We start from the raw sequence: 6,000 nt of genomic DNA on the forward strand, positions 1-6,000 counted from the left end.
TAAATTGGTTGCAAGTGATGTGTCAGTGTCAGTCTTTTCGTAACTCTCCATTTGGAGGTTTGTTCTTTAAATAGATGCTCTTGAGCCTGATTTAGCAAGCTTTGAGTTGTTTGGTAATTTCTGAGGACATATGCCTTTCACAAATATTATGAAATCCAACTTGTAACTGTCATTCTTTTTTAAACCTTTTATCTCATTTTATGTAAAGAGTGAGTGAATACAACACAAGGAAACTCTTCTTCCAAAATGATAAATTAATTAATTTTTTGTCATATTAACTTCAAGAGATTAAAAGAAAGGCTGTTGAGGGAACGACTTTTATGACTTAACGACGTTTATAGCTGCTATAATGTAAGTGATTACAGGAACTAACTTGTTTTGTTACCTTCCAACATTAAATGTACCTATAAATAGTTAAAACTACTATATATGTGCTGTTCTTTAATAAGTAGAAAATTGTAATCATTGACAAATTTCTGTGGTATAAGAGGAATAAAATGCTTAAGGATGTGCTGTTATTGGAAAATAATCAACCTCAGAGTGGTAACAGTAATTATGCTTTTCAACAGGTTGCATCACAACACACTGTCATTGATTATTTTCCTATAACAGCATGATCTGTCATGTTGTATTCCTTACATACTGTATATGAATAAATAAAAGATAACTACTATTCTACAAAACAATAGGCACCTAAGTTTTTGTTACATGCCACAGTACAAGATACCATTGCAAGCCTCAATGTCATACCATAAAACATGGATTTTTGAGCATGAGCATTTGAAAGCACACCCACACACAATCAAGTTTCTATGCTATACATTTTTTTTATGATTCCAGAGTTGTAAAACTCTGTTTCAGTTGTGTTTGAAATCTCATGTATATTTTTAATGCATGCTTTAATGCATAGGGTGTTTTTCACGTCTCCTTCTCTCTATGGAGCTTGTTATTCAGCATCTTTTTCCCTGCTGAGTATCACCTCTAAGCATGAGAGACCAGATTCTGTTGCTACCCAAATGTATGCACGCAAGCAAGGCTTAGTGGTTCACAATTTGTATGAGAATCTTTTCTCAAGATGTAGAAATGCATTGCCAATTTTTTGTAGATTCAGGTCTTTATAATGACGCTGCATGGACTCTACATTCAGTAACTGGTTCTATTGCAGTTTTCCATGTTTAAAAAAAAATTTGCAGAGGTAAATAAGTGAAAGATAAAAGGCAAGAACTGTACATTTTTTTTCCCAATGACGTCTTTTGCTGGTGGTATATAATAATAAAATAGAAATACTTTGTTATTGTACTTAACTGTACTTTAATAATATTTCTACTTTGCTCAAGTATAAATGTTTCTGCCTAACTTTAACGCTTGATTCACTACATTTTCCAAAAGAAAATGTCTACTTTTCCTTTAAAGGTAAGATAAAATAAAATACTATGCAGTCCAGACACTTTTGTTATTTACTGCTAATATTAACCTGTTCATGCTGACCCATTCTAATTTAGTAATTAAAAAGACTCTTCAGAACTGCGAGCTGACTCCCAACATTCACTTAAACGAGTTGACTCAAAGATTTGATTCCTTTTGCAAATGACACATTACTACTTTTTATAATGTCCAGAAGGGGGGGATGAGGGGGGCACAGTAGCTCATTGCCTCTACCCTCCAGGGATGGGGGTTTGATTTGATTGACGAAGGCATAATAGTTTTTATTTCACCATTTGCAAATATTGCTGGTCCTCTGTATTGTCCATTTTATAAATAACTTCTAGTCCTTTGTCTGTAAATTGTAGGAGGGTGTCATTTCCCTAACCACTTCCTTTGACGTGGACAGAGACATTTTTCTTTTCGGATTGTAATCCCTGATTACAACCGTAAGGCTAAGCATACATTGTTCAACTCCAGAGGTGATTATTTCTCACATAAACGGATAACAGAGGCATATGGGCCATGATGTTTAATGCACAATAGTTAAGCATAAAAACCACATTCCTCAAGGGCATAGGAGCGTGTTACAGCCTGCATCTGTCTGCCGCTAAGTCAGATTTTTCCAGGGGATAAGAAACAAGAATGAATAATGTAACTGTCAGACCCTAGTTAGCTTGTATCCTAATACGTCAGCCAAATGAATAAATATGAATGCATAATGTAGTTGTAAAACTTTAATACACTAACAGTTACAGTATAGAGTGCACTTTGCCCTCAGGTTGTTAAACATTCATTTGTAGATTGTTGCGGTACAGTTGTAGGCAGGTGTATTTCATTCTTTAGCCACCTTGAACATCCGTGGCCCAGATTCAAACCTGGCACAGTATTTCAGTAGACCGAAGTGAGTGCTTGAAAAAATACTGCAGAAAATCCAATAAATGTATAAAAAATGGCTTAAGTTCAGCTCTTGTTTTCTAAACTTGAATGAGGACAGCTTTTGTAGCAGATCCTCTGTTCTGTTGCAGCCAATCCCATTCATTTATGCAAATTATTTCACTAAAGACAGCTCATCAAACCAGTGACTGTCTACTGGGATAAGGCTATTAGGTCAGAAAGGATAGTTTTCAAAGACTTTCATAGATAAAGTTGATGAATGTGGCAACAAAGTTTAAACACAGTTAGACAAAGACATCCTGTTTTTTCTCTCCAAATCAAATTCAAAACAGATGTATCTCATCTGTTCAGAGTATGTGCAGCTAGCCAAAAGCAGTAACATTTGGCACCAGTACAAAACAAAACATAACTTCAAACTGTGTTATTACTAAAAAACTATTGTGTTTTAGTAATAACATTCTTAAAATTGATGTATTAAAAGCACACACTGTGATTTATTTATTTATTTATTTATTTATTTGCTATTTTGGTTATTTTTCTATTCTTACTTATCTGTCTCTCTCTTATCACACAACAGCTACCAACCAGGAAAGTTGAGGGCTAACATGTGCTTTCTCCATGGAGCTAGCCAATGCATCACCACTCAGGTGCCATAGTGTGTTTTTTTTTTCTTTCCACACACTAGTATGTCTAGCTAAGGGCAATGTACAGTACATTATGTTGTTCTAACATGATTAATGAGTTGTATTTAATACAAACAATGTCAGTGTTGTGTTAAAATATAGTCTGGTACCAAATGCTACTATTTCATCTAATCATGACCAGAGATGGATTACTATCCGGGCCTACTGGGTCAAATGCCCAGGGGTTCTAGCTACTAGGGGCTTGTTAACAAGCATCGATTTAAAGTGAATGATTACACATTTACACTGTCACAAACAACATGATACAAACCCTTGTCAGAAAGAAAAACACAGTTGTAAGGCTGTACCTTGAGATAGAAATATTTTCCAGACTTATTATTTTATACATATTTAAGACTAAACGATAAACAAAGAATAAGCAAATAAGAATACGAATAAACAAAGCAACTGTCTACTTTTTCAAACACACAGCTCTGGAGACAGTTCTTTTCATAAAGTCATTTTATGTAAAAAAAAAAAAAAAAAAAAAAAAAAAAAACAGGTTACAAATTTTGCTAATTGTAATTCAATACAGTCTTTTTCATAATACAATAATATTTGTATAATGTTTTTAGTATTTCTCAAGATTTTAAGTTCATATAATTACATAGAATGCATAGCTTAAATATCTAACAAACTACACATCGAAGAGAAAACTGGATGAACGCATCATGAGATTAAAAAAACATAGAAAGGCTACCAGATTGTTTGGAGTTTGTTTGTAATTTGAACCTTATTATGGCTTTATGCTAAATCAAATTACTAAATTGCTTGTTGAACATGAACTTGAATGGGATGACTCATCAGCCTAAATATACAATTTAGAATATCATGAGCATACACGCAATGTATAATTTTCTGCAGATCAATTTGTGTCATCTCTGTCACTGCCACATCATTTATGCATTACAGACAGACTGTATGTCCTGCATAGATCTGGAATCAAAGTCTCCAGGTGCTCTAATATACACTCGTGCTTATGCCATATTAATACATCCCATCCAACTCTTTTTTTTTAATGAACAGCATTTTAATTATGGAACATATGAGGAAAAATATTGGACAGATAATACAAAGAATTATTTTTGTTTTGAATTCAGAGTATAAGCTTGGAGTTAAGTGCAGGTAATTATGCAGCCTCCATGTAAAGTAAATTTGGCTGTATGCAGCAGATGTCTGTATGGAAAAAAAAACTACACAAAGATAAAAATGAATCAGCCAAATACTAAACCCTTATCCAGATTGCTCTAGAGGTTTGTCATTCTAACAAATGTGAATGAAATAAAGCTTCACATTAAGATTTTTGGTATAACTTCATTTTGATAATCTCCCTGTAGATATCCTGTTGACCTTTAATAACCCGACGTGCAGTTTCCTCTCACTAGACTGACATCATTCATTAATGCTTTGTTATACCACATTGCTGTTGAATTCTCTGTTCTGACTTATTTGCTATAACAGTATAATGTGCTGTTATTTAACAATGAAAAAGGCATAATTGTTAATATGCTGAAGCTTTATGTAAAGAGATGTTCATTTAACTAATATTTAATATATAAAAACATGTAATCATTGGCAAATTGCTCTGCTATAAGAACAATACAACACTACATGACATGCTCTTATAGAAAACTAATCAACTGTTGTGGTTTAAGTATCATCACACTGCCCTGTCATTGATTATTTTCCTATAACAGCATGCCCTGAAGTGTTTTATTTTTTAACTATTCAATTACCTCACCTGGTACGATAGGTCAATGCTGCATATGACACAGTTGATTTGTGTTTGTGATAGCATGGTAAAGTTTAAAAAAATATATATATTGTTTTGACTGGAGTGTAAGAAAATGTAATAACATTTCCTAAAAAATAATGACTGTAAAATTCAAAAGTGTAAGATCAGATGTGTTAACGGTAACACTTTACAATACCAAATTTATAACATTAATACACTTTATTTATTGATATGATAAACTTGATAGTGGAGACAGCAGCAGTGTCTATGCTTTGTATATTTGCCAAGTATATAAAAAACAAACTATTTAAGCAGAAAACTACTGAAAATGTAGACACTCTTGCTTTGCTAAGTGTATACTACTGAAGATCTAAGGTATTGTTGCAAAGCCATTGCTCATATATGAGTACGAATGTTGCTGAGTTTTGTTGTGTTGAGAATCTGTTGCACAGACTATTGAGCATCTCCTGAAAGTCTGCTGAAAAACCCTTACATAAACTGTGGAATACTTCTTCTCCATCTCTATGCTTACACCTTGATTTACCTGCCAATTCCCACCCACCAGCCAGCTCTCCACTATCACACAACAGCTACCAACTGGGCTAACACACACTTCCTCCAAGATAAGCTAGACAACTACATCTTTTTGAACTTCTGCATCACAGGGAGGCATAACACACTTGGAAGAAAGTGCTATCTACCCTCTTCTGCATACATTAGCTCACAGGCACCCATGATTGGCTAGTGTCGCTGTGATTGACAGGCAAGAGAGAGTATGCCATCCCTCCCACTCAGAGAGCACAGCCAGTTTTGCTTCCTTGGGCTCCTGGCCGTGGATGGCTGTGGCATTACTTGGATTCGAACTCACAATCTCCAGACAGTAGTGCCAATGTTTTTTTTTTGTAGTGCCACTCGGGAGCTCCCGGCCCCATTTTTGAGCAACTTTTAACTTAAAATATTTTCCACCTTGCTTTTCCACTGACATAATAACTCCTTATGTATCTGTGTTATTTGCCATCTGCTTTTTAGTTTCTTATGTTTATTATCTAATAGTTAAATAAGCATACATTATTTTTTGTTGCGTTTCTTGTATCGTTATTATTGCTCTTAATTCTCTTTCCTTTCTTTATATTATTATTATTATTATTATTATTATTATTATTGTTATTATTATTACTATTATTATTATTATTACATGCTTTTTTCTGTGCTGTATCAGTGCAATGTCCTTGTGTACCCTGACAGGCAGTTATAAATAAAACG

The sequence above is a fragment of the Pangasianodon hypophthalmus genome, chromosome 9 (assembly GCF_027358585.1).
Source record: "Pangasianodon hypophthalmus isolate fPanHyp1 chromosome 9, fPanHyp1.pri, whole genome shotgun sequence".
In the NCBI taxonomy this organism is placed as follows: domain Eukaryota; kingdom Metazoa; phylum Chordata; class Actinopteri; order Siluriformes; family Pangasiidae; genus Pangasianodon; species Pangasianodon hypophthalmus.